This window comes from Sceloporus occidentalis, unplaced genomic scaffold (assembly GCF_023333645.1).
Source record: "Sceloporus occidentalis isolate IW3139 unplaced genomic scaffold, rSceOcc1.0.p SCAF_27, whole genome shotgun sequence".
Taxonomy (NCBI): domain Eukaryota; kingdom Metazoa; phylum Chordata; class Lepidosauria; order Squamata; family Phrynosomatidae; genus Sceloporus; species Sceloporus occidentalis.
In genome coordinates, this window is record NW_028317007.1 from 10,046,773 (window position 1) to 10,064,310 (window position 17,538).

The 17,538-nt window shown below is 38.9% G+C and overlaps 1 protein-coding gene across 3 annotated transcripts in view; it reads right to left on the reverse strand.

Moving 5' to 3' along the window:
* Window positions 1-17,538, reverse strand: part of LOC149299922 (sodium leak channel NALCN-like) — a 150,614-nt gene that overhangs the window by 86,977 nt on the left and 46,099 nt on the right. The window lies entirely within an intron of this gene.

A 17,538-nucleotide genomic window follows, 5' to 3' on the forward strand; every position in this document is an offset into this window, starting at 1 on the left:
ATGGGCACCAGGCAATGTTGCCGAAAACGAATGGCCCAAAGATGAACCAAATAATTAATCCGAATCGTTTTTGCCCCGTTTGTACCTGTCTACTTTGTACTGGTTTAGAAACATTATTTTTAATTTGTATGTACACAATGCTGAGGGATAGACTTACACTTTTGCAGTATAAACCAGCCATTAGAACCACAATGTAAATGGCTAGTGGTCTATGAGTACCCTAACCAACTTCTTCACTTGTGTGGAGTTTTTTGCCCTCTAGGTTTCCTCTAAATACCCTCTAAATTTATTATAACCTTTTTCCTCCACACATAAGTAAAATTAAGTTATTTTCCTGTAGCGTTATATGTTCTCTTTCCACATATTTCTTTTTATGAACCTTCACATGAAATATTATATAAATATGTAAAGCCAGAAGCTAGAAATGAATAGTGAGCTGTTCCTGCTGAGTACTCCATACTTATTAATTTTTCTTATGAAGAATGATTAGCAATGCTTAACTTAATACCTACAAAATAATAAATCATATAATTTGAAGATTATAAAAAATACTCAGGTTTCTAAATGGAAAATGTATTGACTGTTATTTTCTGTATTCATTTGCATTATAACACAATGTCCACAATTTATAAAAAGTAACAAAGGAACAAAAAATGTCATAAGTGTAGTAGTATTTTGTAGCATTTTCTGCTTTGTGTAATTTGTTTTTCAATAACATTGGCACGACACTGGAATCAGTACTACATACACATCCCCAATCATAATAATTTCACAATCTTAAATAGTTACTGTATAAAAATAACTCTATATAAATAGTACATAATTTTACAATAATCTCCACAAATACAAGAATATAGAGTACTAAAGTTAACGTTACAATGATCTCTACAAATTATAGTTATAACAAGGCTCTAACCCTATGACAATCTCAACACGCTATAGTTATATCAAGACTAACTCTACAATGAGCTTTGCACATTTATGGCTTTCTAATGCATAATTGAACCCACAGTGGTTGCCTTTGATCTTAGTAGACAAGTCCTAATTCCGGGTAAGTAAAAAAGTTACCTTTTTCATATAAATTTTGAATCACATGCACTTTTCCATGTTAAGAAGCATCACCTGGCACAGAGTAATTTATTCTTAGTTGTATGCCATGTTAAGGAGACTAAATGGTTCATATCTACCATCAAATTCAATATTTCTAGGTTGAATAGGCGGTAAGGCTTATTAATTTCCAGCGCAACTTTGTTGTTTTTTCAAACAGTCTGAATGGCGTTAAAGAAACAAATTGTGTGTTACTGAAAGAAAATCACCAACGTTATTTCCCTGTGATTTGGTTCTACAATAATTGTACCAATCAGCAGTACTGTAGAGCATATAATTCCTGCTACTTGTAAGAATCTCTGCATGAGAGAAGAAAACTAGGCAATCATGAATACTTGAATGTAGAACTCACATAGCATAATTATGCAATACATCTATAATCATCTTTTAAAATGAACATACAAAAATGAACATACAATTAGATAATTTATAGGGTATAGGAAACCAGATGTATTCAATTTTCCAGTTACTCACAGAAATTAATGGCTACATTTAATGTCAAATATATATTTATATATACCTACAAAATGTATTAAAAAAGGATTAAAGGGAAATATTTAGCATTAAGGTACATGATAACAGTTCTTAGATACTACATAAAAAGGAGGCAAAATCAGAAACAGAAATCCGACAAATCCAGAAATTAAAGTTTTAGAAAACAGAAAATCAAAGAAAAAAAATATATAGATATGTACAATGTAAAAAAAAGTCACAATGATTCAGGGAATTGGGATGTTGTGGCTATAATATATTTATCTTTGCTGACAAAGGGATTTTGCCAAGCTGTTACATTTAATCGTGTCTTTTTCCTGTGTTTGACGTTTATAAGGTAGTCTAGGCCACCACTCAGTAAATGACACAAAAAAACCACAATTTCAGAAGTTGTTTTTTACAGCCAGTAGCCTTCTATATACAGATTCTTCCAGTAAAATTGAAGATGAATGTAACAACATGAAAATATTTTTGTAAATATGGCAAACCTGAACTAAAAGTTCAGCTCACCAGTGGGGGAAATATAGTATCTGGAGGATAGTCCGCATTCAAATGCACACATTACACATTTATGGAAAATTACATGAGGGAAGGGTCTGACGATGTTCAGAGGACTAAAATGGTAACATGGTAAGAGAAGGGTGAGCTGTAGTTAATGCACGAGCCAAGTAGGACCCCCCAACCAGTTATGGAGGAGAGGAGGTTTTCTTGGCTCTTAATAATCCCCTTCTGACATACTGGGCCAACTGGAACAATCTAAACTATGCTGGACAAAAAAGTTTCAGGGAAATGATGATAAAAAGACAGAATTGGGCAACATGAAAAAAGCCCAGCAGTACAAAGGATATTTCCTGTGTAGTACCAATCACCTAAAATAATGTTTCCCTGGTGCTAACAGAAACAATGAAAACAAAAAGAATGCTGTTAGATTATTGATAGACATTTTTAGCTTTACGATAATTTTAATAAACTTAACAATAACCTGTTCTGTAGCTGTGCATGTTTAATAAATTAACTCATCAAAACAATCAAGTGACTTTTTTGCAATTGATCTCATCTAACCCTCTAATGCAACACTGTTATTATAAATAACCTATTTTTCTTGCCAGTTATATTCCCTAAACCTTTAACTCATTACAATGAGCTGGCTGCCTTAACAGAGGGTAATGGAATAGATGATCGCACACAACAGCTGTCAAGTGTTCTTCTTAACTTTAATGGACATCATACCCTAAAAATAGGGTACAATGTGTGTTTCAAAATCCATCTTGATATATAATCTGTTTAAAAAGCAGCAGCAAAATAGATTCACCTGAGCAACCTGTAGGAGAGTAGGGTAATTCCTATTACCAGAGCTTGGAGTTCAAATTATTATCAAATTGTAACTTTTGTAATTCAATTGTAATATTGTATGAAGCAAATAATGGAGAGATAATTCTGCTATCATGTCTGCAATGTGAATGCAAACATTTGTAACACATTACATTCATTTATATAGCACCAAATGAAGTGATTTTCTTCATGTTTATCTTCAAATGTAGTGATTTTCTTTATGTTTATATTTTTGCAAGCAATATTTTGTATTAGTATCTTAATCGTTGGTATTACATCGAAGTCCTATTTTTCCATTTTATTTATTTCTGAACAATGTTTATTCTACAAAGCACTGTTCAGGGCCACAAGAGTTTCCAAGCAATTACTTCAAAATGCATTCCAGGTCCCTGAATATCAGACCGGCAGATGGCTTATGTTTCGTTACAAACAGAAGTGACACAAGAAGCGTAAAAATAAATCTTGGAATCCAAAATTTACCTGAGAAGGAAACATTTAAACACGTGCTATTAAAACAGGTATATTTTCAGTTAAGAAAGACAACCATTTCGGATAACTTGCTGGGTAGTTATTGGCCAACTGTTTAGTCCACTTCCCACCCAATTTGTACTTTAATAAATGCTGCCCCTGCCACATGCAGAGACAACACTGCTTGCAATAAGGGAGATTGTAAAAGTATGTGTTTACTAAAAATACAGCAGACATTAGTTTTATACTTTTCATAATTTTGCTAGAATGACCCTTTATTATATTATAAAGTAGGATTTCACAAGGCTCTTCAGACTTGAATAAACGAACATACAGTTTCTATAATATTCTACTTTTACTTTAGCCTCCTGTTCAATACTGAAAATATTTTTGTATGTTTGACTGGCAGGGTATCTATTTTTTCCCAATCTTTGGGGGAACTTGAAATTACACATACACTTTAGAAGAAACTGTAAGCACTAAAGGTATATACTTAACAAAAAGCATGGTAACATAGTCATTTAGGTTTAAAACAACACAAGTCCATCAAGTCCAACCTTGCTGTTGATCCAGAAGTTAAAAAAAGCTAAAGCAATTTCTAATTGCACCCCAAAATGGATTTATTACTAGATCAATAAGCTAATAATCAATCACTAATCCTGTCCTTGTAACTAATCATATTCTTCTTTGCAAAAAAGTCTTCTAAGCCATATTTAAAGGCATCTATTGAACTTGATACCACTACGTATTTGGGTAATGAATCCCATATCTTTATTGTTCTTAATGTAAACAATCTTTTTTGCTGCTTAAGATGAAAATTGATTTCTTCAAGTCTGAATGGATGACATCTTGTTAAGCCCTATTAATGAATTGTCTCCATATATATTTGTATAATGCTATCATAACCCCTCTAAGATGCCTTTTTTCAAATTCTGTAGCCTTTCTTCATAACTAAAGGTGTTCCATTGCTCCTATTAATATTATAGCCCAGAATGTCCTTTTCAAGAATAGGCACACAAACTTGCACTGCATATTCAATGTAGGGTCTTAGCATGGACTTATACAGAGGCAAAATTATATTTTCCTCTTTTTATACATACCAATATTTTTCTGGTCCCTGCAGCAGCTGCCTGATATTGAGCACTGTTGCTAAGTTTATATATACACAACCCCTTTTAAGATATAATTTAAACGTTTGATTATTTTCCCAAAATGCGTAACTTTGCAATTGTCAACATTAAATCTCATCTGTGACTTGGCCAACCAGTGCTCCAATTTGACCAAATTTCTTTGCAGTGAACTAATGTCTAGTTCAGTCTTGATTTCATTACATAATTTTGTCTTCTTTGCAAACACTGATACATGGCTTTCGACACCCACTGCAAGATCATTAATAAACACAATAAGTAATATATTTAATATACTAATAGACATTGGACAGAGCCATGCAGAACCCCACTTACCCCTTTATCCAACTGGATAATTGTCCCTGAGCTCTACCTTTAAGCCAGTTTTCAACCCAGGTGCAAAAAAACTCACCTAACCCCATCTCTTTTTGTTTGTACAGGAACCTTTTATGACAACCTTGTTTACTTCTTCATAGAATCCAATGAAATTACTTCATGAAACCATGTTGACTCTTACTAATGATATTATTGGACAAAATGTATTCCTTTCTCAAGCTTTCAAATGATTTCCCCACCACTGATGTCAGGCTCTCAGATCTATAGTTACCTAGCTGAGCGTTTAATCCCTTTTGGAATATCAGTACCACGTCTGTTTTATGACTTGTCTTCTGGCACCATACCAGACAATACAGACTCCTTGAGAAATCAAAAGCAGTGGTCTTACTATTTCTTATCTAAGTTCCTTAAGTACCCCGTGATGTATACCATCTGGCCCTGGGGCTTTAACTATTTTAACTTTATAGAATCTACAAAACTAGTAATATTACAAATGTTCTCGGTTACTGGCTGAATAAACACAATAAAGGATTGATTTTATTTATTTATAACAAGGATATTATCCAATAGGAAATTTGCATTTAAAATAATTCCATTTCTTTATCAACAAGAGTATTGTTATAGATTACAATAGTGATATAGAAGAGAATATCAAATATAGACTAAAATATGTACAATAAAACAGATTTAAAAAAACTACATTTATGCATGGAGTGATTTTAGTTTTAACATTTCATGTAAATTGTAATGAAGTCAAAGTGTAACTATGAACTTGTACTTTAAAAATGTAATCATTGTATGTTTCTTTTGTGTTATGATACTTCTTTGTGGTCTGCTATTATAGTAACCACTAATGAAATTTCATCAATCATTTTATTCAACAGCATACATTGTAAATCTCAACTTCTAGGATCCAAACTCCCCACTCAAAGATATTGTATGAACACAAAAATAAATATGTATCTTAAATTGGAAAACTTACAGGGTTATGGTGTTCCTGGTAAGCGAAACAAAAGCTTAATTAACCTCAGAGGTCCCAAATGCTTATGCACACTCCAACACCATACACTTACATATCCATAGACTGTATCTCTCCTTTCTCTAGTACCATACATTGACATACACTCATGCACTAACTACCACTCACACACAAGCTAACACCTAATTCTAACACACACTCATGCTACCACCATGCAGTAATATACACACTCTAACACAATATGTTAACACACACAGCCATACTAATACCATAGAGTAACACACTCAGACTCTATAGTCATGCAATAACACACACTCACAATAAGACCATACACTCACACACACATGGTACATTACAGTAACGCACCATCCACTTACACATACACACACCTACTCTAACACATACGCTTACACAAAAATACATACACACAAACACAAATACCCACCCTCTCTCTCCCATTATTACTGCAGCTTGCAAAGCTCTGCCACCCTATTCTCCCTCCCCTTACCTCTTGTGGAGTACTGTCTTCACTGCAGCTCACACTCTTTGTGCAAGCTACTGCACCCCTGCCATAATGCTACTGCGGATCATGTAACTCGCACCCACTGCACTACTGCCCAATTGAATATACAATGTGTAAAGCTAACCCTTTCCTGAATCATAGTCTGTCAATCAAAGTACTGAATCAAAGTACTAAACTAAAGCTTATTTACTGGTTACTGATTTATATCAAGTTAAGGTACAATATACACTATATAGACTATAAATACAGAGACATTAATATGTAGTTGGTCCCCCTTTGCAGCTATAACAGTTTCCACTCATCTGGGAAGGCTTTCCACAAGCATTGCATTGTCCAAAATGGCTTAGTAGCTCCTCTTCAGCATACAAAGACATTTTGGATAATGCTAAGCTTCCAACTTTGTGGGCAAACTTTGCACCTTGCAATTTATAAAAAGGTGAAGGCTACTTGGGATGCCAATAACATGAATGGGTTCTAGTTTACCATAAGAGACATTCCAGCTGACAAATTAACAAAACTAGTGCTACTTGCATTCCAATTACAGTGAATTATTAGTTAAGAACAAAGAATGCTTACATGTTTTGTTTTATAAAATTTTTAAGATATCTGCTAGTGATGGTAGACTATACATATTTGCAAAAAAAATGGCACATGGCCTTCCCATGTGTCTCCTGTAAAAGTTATATAATAATTCTTCCCCCACCTAATGGGAATAGGAAAGCATGTTCAACAATCTAAAAAGCCCTATGAGATGCATGGACCCCCAGCCATGCTTCCCCATTATATCTCCACTATTTTAATTAGACTTGGGAACCAGGGGGCTCTTCGTGTTCGTCTTCGTACTCGTCTTCGGAGAAAAAAAAACTTCGTATTCCGCGAATATTCGCCCGTTCCTGTCTTCTTTTCGTGCGAATATTTGTGGCCATTCTTCGTGCTCGTTTCATCTTCGTTTTCTCCCGGCTGCGTAGCAGGGGTTAATACGGGGTTAAGAACACATCGGAGCAGCAGCAGCAGCAGCAGCAGATGCGTTCGCGCCGTGAAGGTACGTGTGTGCGACTCTATTGGTTGCCGGAAGGGGGCTGGTCTGGCATCAACAAATGAATTGCAGAACTGCAGAATGCACCTCATTCGTTGATTGCAGGCGAGCCCCCTGCCGAAACGACCAATAGAGTTGCACACACGTACAGAGGTGTACTGTACACAAAATGACCTAGAGACAAATGCTCCAAGGAACTTGGCCTCCTTTTTATCATACACAGTCACACATCCATAGATGTTTCATAAAAGAATAGGGATCATTTTAAATTGATCTTGGACCACTTGTAATACATGCCTAACATTTGCTACCTATTTATAATGGCATACTTTGCAACAACCCAACTTTTACTGGACAGGACTGGAAAAAAGCAGGACTGTCCACAAAAATGTTGGGTGTGTTGGCAGGTATGCGAATGGAAAAATGTTGGACAAGAACTAAAAAATAGCTTAGGGTTAATGTACGGTTATTTTTAAGATTATTAGCAGTGCACTGTTTTGGTTAAAGATGTATTATGTCTAAATAATTTAATTTTAATGGGTTTATTGAATTTTATGTTAGTTATATTAATTTTTTTTACTTTATTATATTTATTTAATGTTGTAGTGCTACCCTACCCAGCTATACCTATGTGCACTAGCATACCTAGTTTAGCTAAATTTGATGGGACAAGAAAAAAGCAGGACTGTTCCTGAAAAAGTTGGGTCTGTTGGCAGCTATGTGGATGGGAAAATATTATAGGGTGAAGTGTGAGTTATAGCGTTAATGCTAGTGAGTGTACAAGTGAAGGCCAGGGCAAATAACAGGAGGAAAGGTCCTTGTGATTTGTGAATTGTACATGTGTGTGTTATGTGTGTTATGTGTTATGTCACTGTGTTATATGTGTTATGTGTGTTATGTGTTATGTCACTGTGTTATATGTGTTATTGTGTGTGTTATGTTTGGTAGGTTGTGTATCAGACGGAAAAAAATGAAATGGAAATGGAAAAGGAAATGGAAAAGGCGAATGAGTGGGCAATTGGCGACCCACTCACCTGTTTCACCCCAGGGCAAAGCATCCAAACAACTGTCAGTCCTAGACGTTTGGCAGCAGACTTCCAGAGCTCAGACACTAAGCCCTAGCGTAAGCTGGCTACAACGGCGGAGGTAGCAGGCGTTGCCACACCGCAAACAGACGCAGCCAGGGGGGAGAAACTGCCCTTACCATTAGGGACATTTTGGGCATGACTCTAGCCAGGAAGCGAACTGGCATTGAAGAGACGCTGGCACCACCAGCAGCAGCAGCAGCATTGGGAAAGGCGAATGAGTGGGCAATTGACGACCCGCTCACCTGTTCCACCCCAGAGCAAAGCATCCAAACACTGTCAGTCCTTGGCATTTGGGAGCGGACTTACAGAACTCAGACACAAGGCCCTAGCGTAAGCTGGCTACACCGGCGGAGGTAGCAGGCCTTGCCACACCGCAAAGAGACACAGCCAGGGGGGAAAACCTGCCCTTACCATTAGGGACATTTGAGGCATGACTCTAGCCAGGAAGGGAACTGGCAGAGAAGAGACGCTGGCACCACCACCAGCAGCCGGAAAAGAGTAATGAAGACCAGTGTGAAATAGGGTATATAGAGAAGGAAAAAGAATCAATATACTTCCCTTTGTTTTGCTGACCGGATACCCAGCTGCAGCCCGTAAAAAACACTCTCCGGGTGTTTGAAATATGTAAAAAAAACTAATAGTGTAATAGTATGCACAGACAATCACGCTGTATATCTATTGTATGCACTCACAATGTGTGTACGTATACTCAGGCCTCATGTGCATCAAATCCTCCAGGTGGATGTGTGACAAATATATGAAAGGAAGCAGAAACAGATAGAAACCACAATGGTGTGGTATCAAACAATTGCTGGAGCACGCAAACGTGGATGTACACTTACACTTTGTGTAGAGGTATAATGCCCATATGACTCAGGTGCTTCTCCTCTGCTTTCCTCCAAAGTCCCAGGATACTTCCCAGTTATCCACTGGTGTAGATATACACCCAGTGGGTGGATTGAACTGAGTCCAAAATGTAGTGGGGTAAAATAAATACTATTTATTCAAGGCTGTATGCCAAAGTAAAAGACTAATAACATAAATCCACCAAGGGATATTAAAAAAACAATAAAAAGTCTAGTAAGATGTAGTAAAAAGAGCTCTTTGAATAGTCCTCAACGCGTTTCGCCAGGTGTGTGGCTTCATCAGGAGTGTCTTCGATCCCGGTACGCGGTTCTTTTAAATCATGCGGGGCGCCATCTTTGTTTGCCGACGTCTGACGTCAATACGTTCGGTGTCATCATCCCGTCTGGTAATGGACCGTCAATCACACAGCGGGGCTCCGAGGTAAGTAAAGGAACAAATGTTGTTAATAAAAAAATGAGATATCCCGTTCAAATGTATAACCAGCCCACCTGGTATAAATAAACTGAAAGTAAAACGGCAATGGAAAGTGCCGATCGCCATCTACAAGAGAGATGCGGGTACCGTATACTGTCCCGGTAAGTATGTGCTCAGGAGCATAGCTGAACGTGGGTCATTGTGCACGAACGAATATGGTTAAAAAACGAGATGTCCCGTTTAGATGTGTAACCAGCCTGCCTGATATACACGCACTAAAAATAAAACGGCAATGGAAAGTGCCGATAGTCATCTACAAAGGAGATGCGGGTGCCGTGTACTATACCAGTGGGTACTTGCAAAAGAGCATAACCGAACGTGGGTGATCATGCATTATTATTATTTTTATAGGAAACAGGCAAAGGATGTGAATGGAGGAGCAAGCCCCAATATCAAATAGGAAACTATAGAGAGTACCTCTCAAAAGATAAAACCGCACCGTGAAGCATTTTACATGGATATAGATGTCTAATATACTCTTCTAAACATATCCTTCTAGGTGTCCATGATCTCAATTTATATATCCAAATAGTTTTAAAAATGTGTATATAATCTTAATAAAATAAATTAAAAAATATGGGTTAAAGAATATATATTTTAACAAAGGTACCGTATATTCCGGCGTATAAGACGACTGGGCATATAAGACGACCCCCAACTTTTCCAGGTCAAATATAGCGTTTGGACTATGCTCGCCGTATAAGACTACCCCACTACCCAGCGTACAGCAACCAGCAAATCACGGCAAGCGATGTACCTTACCGGTGATTGGCTGGTTGTTATACAGACATATACATACATACACTGCCCTTACACACACACACACACACAAATATATATATATATCTACACATACTAACATACGCCTGTCAATACATACACATTTATACACTGCCCTCACCACACACCCCTGCCTTTACACACACACGTGTATACATATAAAAGTCGTCTTATACGCCGGAATATACGGTAGTTATTTTTTAATGTATTTTTTAATATATTTTTAGCATTTTATTGAAAATGAATTTCAGATGAATTTTTTATGTTGTTTTAATGATTTTTAATCTATTCTTTAATACATTATTTAGTAAAAAAGAAAAAGAAAAATAAATTTTTTTTTGCCGAGTTGTTGAATAAAACATACTGAATACTAATAAAAATGTATTTTTAATACCACTACATTAAGGTCTGCTTCCTATCATTTAATACATGTGTGTCGTCTCTATTTGATATATATATATATATCTCTAGAAATGGGTGTATATAGGATGAAAGTTATAGACATATGTTGCCCATATGGACTGTATTATAATATTCCTGTTTTTACATATATGTCAGGATGTCCAGCTCCATGTTTAGACCACCTTTTTTAAACGTTTTTAATTTAAAAATCCATTCGGTTTCACGTTTGGATAAGTTATCTACTGTACTACCGCCTCTCCAGTTAGGAGGAACCCAATCTATACCTATAATTTTTAAGGATTCTGTAGAGAATTTTGGGCACGTGTTACAGTGTCTGGGAACACTGTGTTTGACATTCTTATTTCTTATGTTTCCGAGGTGTTCTAATATCCTCTCTTTCATGGGTCTTATGGTCCTACCCACGTATTGTAGGCCACACCCACACTCCAATAGATAAACTATATTTTTCGTTAGGCAGTTTATAAAATGTTTAATGGTGTATGTTAAACCTGTTCTTGAACCTATAAAATGGTTGTTTTTTTTGGGTAAGAACGTGCACATCTTACAATGACCGCATTTATGGAACCCTTTTGGTTTGTTTCCCACAAACATTAGAGGGTTTTGTATTGCTATTTGTTTCGGTAGGACACTTGGGGACAGTAGTGTTTTTAATGATCCAGTTTTTTTTAAAATTATTTGTGGTCTATCTGGTAGTACCGTACCTAGAATTTCATCATTTTTTAATATGTGCCAGTGTTTGTCTATGATTCGTTTGATCTTATTCGCTAGAGTATTATATTGTGTAAAGAAGGAAAAACTAAAATCCTTCTCTTTAGATGTTTTTAGGGATATGTTTTTATTCCCCAGCAGTTGCTGTCTGTCTATTGCTTCCGCCTGGTGGAGGCTATCGTTTAACTTTTCTTCTGGATAATTTTTCTCAATAAATTTTTGTTTAATTTCTTTTGCTTTAGTTTCGAAATCCTCACTTTTCGTGCAATTCCTTTTAACCCTCAAAAGCTGACCCTTAGGTATGTTATTAAGCCATTGAGGATGATGGCAGCTGGTATAGTTTATGTACCCATTTCTATCTGTGGGTTTACTATAGTTCCTTGAGCATATTCGATTGTCCTCCAAGAAGAGTTCTGCGTCCAGAAACTCGATTTGTTGAGTTTGTATATTCGAGGTGAACTTCAAGTTAAATTCGTTACTGTTGGTATATTTTATAAATTCATGTAGATTGTCCTCTGCTCCTCTCCAGATTATGAGGATGTCATCTATGTATCTCTTCCAGAGCACCGTATGGCTTGTTATTCCATATGAATTGGTTCTCCCATTCAGCTATGAATAGGTTGGCGTAGCTCGGTGCAAACCTGGTGCCCATCGCTGTACCGCACAGTTGGAGGAAGAAATCATCCTCGAACCAAAAGTAATTATGTTTCAATATATAGTTGATACGTTTCAAGATAAACCATTTTTGTATTGGGTCCATAGTTATGTCTCTTTATAGGGTCTTATTTGTGGCCTCCACCCCTGTTCATGGTCTATGATCGTGTATAAAGAGGAGACGTCCATTGTGGCCCACAGCCACCCTGGGGACCAGGAGATGCCTTTCAATGTGTTAAGAAGATGAGTGGTATCTTTTAGATATGCTGGGATGTTAGGAACATACTTCTGGAGGAAATGGTCAACATACTCGGATGTGTTGCATGTAAGGGAGTCTATACCGCTAATAATAGGTCTACCAGGTGGCTCCCTTAAATTCTTATGGATTTTGGGAAGAAAGTAAAAAACCGGTAATTTCGGGTGTTCTTTTTTCAGGTAATTAAATTCCTCGGAAACATAAGAAATAAGAATGTCAAACACAGTGTTCCCAGACACTGTAACACGTGCCCAAAATTCTCTACAGAATCCTTAAAAATTATAGGTATAGATTGGGTTCCTCCTAACTGGAGAGGCGGTAGTACAGTAGATAACTTATCCGAACGTGAAACCGAATGGATTTTTAAATTAAAAATGTTTAAAAAAGGTGGTCTAAACATGGAGCTGGACATCCTGACATATATGTAAAAACAGGAATATTATAATACAGTCCATATGGGCAACATATGTCTATGACTTTCATCCTATATACACCCATTTCTAGAGATAAATATATATCAAATAGAGACGACACACATGTATTAAATGATAGGAAGCAGACCTTAATGTAGTGGTATTAAAAATAAATTTTTATTAGTATTCAGTATGTTTTATTCAACAACTCAGCAAAAAATTTTTTTTTTAGTTTTTTTCTTTTTTACTAAATAATGTATTAAAGAATAGATTAAAAATCATTAAAACAACATTAAAAATTCATCTGAAATTCATTTTCAATAAAATGCTAAAAATATATTAAAAAATACTAAAAAATACATGAAAAAATTCATTGGAAAATAACTACCTTTGTTAAAATATATATTCTTTAACCCATATTTTTTAATTTATTTTATTAAGATTATATACACATTTTTAAGACTATTTGGATATATAAATTGAGATCATGGACACCTAGAAGGATATGTTTAGAAGAGTATATTAGACATCTATATCCATGTAAAATGCTTCACAGTGCGGTTTTATCTTTTGAGAGGTACTCTCTATAGTTTCCTATTTGATATTGGGGCTTGCTCCTCCATTCACATCCTTTGCCTGTTTCCTATAAAAATAATAATAATGCATGATCACCCACGTTCGGTTATGCTCTTTTGCAAGTACCCACTGGTATAGTACACGGCACCCGCATCTCCTTTGTAGATGACTATCGGTACTTTCCATTGCCGTTTTATTTTTAGTGCGTGTATATCAGGCAGGCTGGTTACACATCTAAACGGGACATCTCGTTTTTTAACCATATTCGTTCCTGCACAATGACCCACGTTCAGCTATGCTCCTGAGCACATACTTACCGGGACAGTATACGGCACCCGCATCTCTCTTGTAGATGGCGATCGGCACTTTCCATTGCCGTTTTACTTTCAGTTTATATATACCAGGTGGGCTGGGTATACATTTGAACGGGATATCTCGTTTTTTTATTAACAACATTTGTTCCTTTACTTACCTCGGAGCCCCGCTGTGTGATTGACGGTCCATTACCAGACGGGATGATGACACCGAACGTATTGACGTCAGACGTTGGCAAACAAAGATGGCGCCCCGCATGATTTAAAAGAACCGCGTACCGGCGTTGAAGACACTCCTGATGAAGCCACACACCTGGCGAAACGCGTTGAGGACTATTCAAAGAGCTCTTTTTACTACTTTTTACTAGACTTTTTATTGTTTTTTTAATATCCCTTGGTGGATTTATGTTATTAGTCTTTTACTTTGGCATACAGCCTTGAATAAATAGTATTTATTTTACCCCACTACATTTTGGACTAAGTTCAATCCACCCACTGGGTGTATATCTACACCAGTGGATAACTGGGAAGTATCCTGGGACTTTGGAGGAAAGCAGAGGAGAAGCACCTGAGTCATATGGGCATTATACCTCTACACAAAGTGTAAGTGTACATCCACGTTTGCGTGCTCCAGCAATTGTTTGATACCACACCATTGTGGTTTCTATCTGTTTCTGCTTCCTTTCATATATTTGTCACACATCCACCTGGAGGATTTGATGCACATGAGGCCTGAGTATACGTATACACATTGAGAGTGCATACAATAGGTATACAGCGTGATTGTGCATACTATTACACTATTAGTTTTTTCTCTGTTTTATTTTTATTTTCCAACCGGTATACACGAGCACCCCCTAGTGGTCTCTTTTACCACCACCAGCAGCAGCAGCAGCATTGGGAAAGGCGAATGAGTGGGCAATTGGCGACCCGCTCACCTGTTTCACCCCAGGGCAAAGCATCCAAACACTGTCAGTCCTTGGCGTTTGGGAGCGGACTTCCAGAACTCAGACACAAGGCCCTAGCGTAAGCTGGCTACACCGGCGGTGGTAGCAGGCGTTGCCACACCGCAAACAGATGCAGCCAGGGGAGAGAAACTGCCCTTACCATTAGGGACATTTGAGGCATGACACTAGCCAGGAAGGGAACTGGCACTGAAGAGACGCTGGCACCACCACCAGCAGCAGCAGCATTGGGAAAGGCGAATGAGTGGGCAATTGGCGACCCGCTCACCTGTTTCACCCCAGGGCAAAGCATCCAAACACTGTCAGTCCTTGGCGTTTGGGAGCGGACTTCCAGAACTCAGACACAAGGCCCTAGCGTAGGCTGGCTACACCGGCGGAGGTAGCAGGCGTTGCCACACCGCAAACAGACGCAGCCAGGGGGGAGAAACTAACCTTACCATTAGGGACATTTGAGGCATGACACTAGCCAGGAAGGGAACTGGCAGAGAAGAGACGCTGGCACCACCACCAGCAGCAGCAGCAGCATTGGGAAAGGCAAATGATTGGGCAATTGGCGACCCACTCACCTGTTTCACCCCAGAGCAAAGCATCTAAACACTGTCAGTCCTAGACGTTTTGCAGCGGACTTCCAGAGCTCAGACACAAGGCCGTAGCGTAAATTGGCTACACCGGCGGAGGTAGCAGGCATTGCCACACCGCAAACACGTGCAACCAGGGGGAGAAACTACCTTGAACATTTTGGACATTTGAGGCATGACACTAGCCAGGAAGCGAACTGGCAGAGAAGAGACGCTGGCACCACCACCACCAGCAGCAGCAGCATTGGGAAAGTTGAATGAGTGGGCAATTGACGACCCGCTCACCTGTTTCACCCCAGGGCAAAGCATCCAAAGACTGTCAGTCCATGGCGTTTGGGAGCGGACTTCCAGAACTAGGCCCTAGCGTAAATTGGCTACAGCGGCGGAGGTAGCAGACGTTGCCACACCGCAAACAGATGCAGCCAGGGGGAGAAACTACCTTAAACATTGTGGGCATTTGAGGCATGACACTAGCCAGGAAGTGAACTGGCAGAGAAGATACGCTGGCACCAGAACCAGCAGCAGCAGCATTGGGAAAGTTGAATGAGTGGGCAATTGACGACCCGCTCACCTGTTTCACCCCAGAGCAAAGCATCAAAGTCTGTCAGTCCATGACGTTTGGGAGCGGACTTCCAGAACTCAGACACTAGGCCCTAACGTAAATTGGCTACACCGGAGGAGGTAGCAGACGTTGCCACACCACAAACACGTGCAACCAGGGGGAGAAACTACCTTAAACATTAGAGAAATATGTTTTTAACTTTCCAAGCTAAGAGCTGGGTAACCCAACTTGGGCAGATTGAATTTAAGAAAGGCAATCTGCTCCATTAGATGAGGTGCCATGCGTGAGCAGTTTCCAGTCATAGAAAACACACACTCACTTTGAACAGTGGTTGGCGGACATGATAGAAGCTGCTGCGCAACCCATGAGAGTGCAGGCCACACACTCTTCTTTTCATCCCAGTAGCTACTCTCCTTTCTGCTGCTAGCTCTGTCAGATGGTCCAACTATACTCCCAAGTGCCTCTTCCCAAAACGCAGCTGCTCCACTCAGCTGTGTTGTTGTGATGCTTGTGGCACTGCTGCTGATGCTGCTGCTAGGAGTAGCAGACCACATAATCTCTTCCTCCTCCTGCACCTCTCCCTCCTCGGACGGCATTCCCATTTTACACTGCCAGTCACGCACCTTGTTGACCAATTGCTCCCGGTAGCTACTGAGAACATTGAATTTCAAAGCTAGCTTTCCCTTAATTCTTGGATCGCAAAGGCATGCTAGCATCATTTCGGGACTCTCTTCCATGCGTTTGCAAAGGTGTACTTTGGCTGCTACGTCAGGATGTAGAGTGCCACCTTGAACAGCCTCACGGTTTTCAAGGAACACATCCATCTTGCTGCCTAGATGGGAGAACACTGGGATTACCTGGGCCAGACTGGCAGAGTTTAAATTTTCTGTGGCGTCCCTGAATGGTTTAAGCAGTGGCGACTCTAGAAACAATATATAGGGGGGCACACAAGATACCACAGTCAAACTGGGGGGGCATTCATAATTTCCACCATTAAATCATACCACTTCATACTGAAGTCACTACAACTTAAGGAGGGCATTTTACCTCTGGATAAGTATAAATTAAATAATTCCAACTGCCAGGAAACAGATAACCAAACACACACACCAACACGGGTTCTGTCACACCGACACCCAGACACACACACCATTACAGGCTCTGCCACACTGACACCCAGACACACACACCAGGACAGGCTCTGCCAAACCAATACCCAAACACATACCAGGACAGGCTCTGCCACACCGACACCCAAACACATACCAGGACAGGCTCTGCCACACCGACACCCAAACACACACACAGGACAGGCTATGCCATACGGACACCAAAACACACACACCAGGACAGGCTGTGCCGCACCAACACTGGTACACTGATAACCAAAAACACACAAACAGCAGGACACAATCTACGTCACTGACATCTACATCAGGATGGATTTTTCACACTGCATTGTTGTTTATACCCCCTTAGT